The sequence below is a fragment of the Leuresthes tenuis genome, unplaced genomic scaffold (assembly GCF_036924035.1).
Source record: "Leuresthes tenuis unplaced genomic scaffold, fLeuTen1.0.hap1 SCAF_104, whole genome shotgun sequence".
Lineage (NCBI taxonomy): Eukaryota > Metazoa > Chordata > Actinopteri > Atheriniformes > Atherinopsidae > Leuresthes > Leuresthes tenuis.
Genome location: NW_027325458.1, coordinates 3248 through 4554, shown reverse-complemented (window position 1 = coordinate 4554; position 1307 = coordinate 3248). Strand labels below are relative to the sequence as shown.

Genomic DNA, 1307 nt, shown 5'->3' with positions numbered 1-1307 from the left:
AAAATTATTACATAAAATGAGTGAAATCAATTGAAGAATGCCTTTCTGAAGAGCTGTTTACCACAGATGAGCAGCTTTGCGACCAAGCACATTGTAGATCGCTTTACTGCCAAAATGATCTAGTTTAATGGATTGGTTTAGACATTTATAACAGCATTTTAAGAACAAAGAGAGAAACAAAAAGGGACAACGCTTCATGGTGGAAGGTGATGTATAAATAACTGTGTATATGATGAAGGAGAGACCATTTGAGCAGCACAGCCATTTCGCAGCACAGGGACAGCAGTCCAAGTTAAAGGATCTCCCATGTGGTATCACCTGTCACACTGTGTCAAGGCATCAAAAGAAGAAAAAATCACCAAACTCAAGGACAAAGAGACGAAGACTCCGGTGAACGAAGAGAGAGGACTTACAAACCAGAAATACAAAAGGATGCTCGATATCAAGATCCAGAAGAAGAGGCTAACAATGCCACGAACACTTACGATGCTGGGAATGATGCCAGCAATGAACAGAGAAGAAGATTCAGTGTCATCAATCTGCAACACGTGCCTCTAATGAGGGGGTGAATATAGAATCCTCAACGATTACAACGTCTCTGGGAACTGTGACAACAACAAGGTTTAAACCATTTTGATATATATTGTAACCTATTGGCTAAGGAATAGTGCTGAAAATGAGGTAAATCTAATCCACCACTGTCCTTGGTCTTCTGTAGGGTTTTTAAACTAATACGTGGTGGTTTGTTTTTCCACAGAAATTTGGAGATGCATGAATCTAGTGACTTAAACCAAGTAGCAGATGGTTTTATGGGGATCATTGAGAACAAATAGTTAACTTTTGGTAGTATCATCATTTTAATGGTTGTAACTCTCCCCATAAGTGATATAGGTAAGGACTTCCAACGAGAGAGATCGTCCTCTACTCTCTTTACTAATTGCACATAATCCATCTGTACTTATCAGTTTAATATGTGATATGTCTATGCAAGGACTACATATTAAATGGATTTTTATCAATAGGAGTTGAAAAAGGAGCTTGCTCCGTTCACTCCAAGCATCGACCCGGTACTGCAGTGCCGCTGGGAACGGTGCGCTCTCCTCTGCTCTTGTGAAAAAGCTAACAGCGGTGCAGGATGGAAGTTTCTTTTAGTCTGCTGAGAAAAGAGAGTGAATGCGAAGTAGACTTTAACACGGCTCTGGGAGCGAGCCGAGTGCGGGCTAACCAGGAGAAATGCTTGAAAGAAACGCGACACCGAATGAGCGGTCAGAACAAAGCCTCAATACGGTGTTCCTGTGGTGTTTTTA

General features: G+C 41.2%; 1 pseudogene; it reads left to right on the top strand.

Moving 5' to 3' along the window:
* Positions 1-924: 924 nt before the first annotated feature.
* Positions 925-1101, top strand: LOC140287020 (U2 spliceosomal RNA; annotated as a pseudogene).
* Positions 1102-1307: the final 206 nt, after the last annotated feature.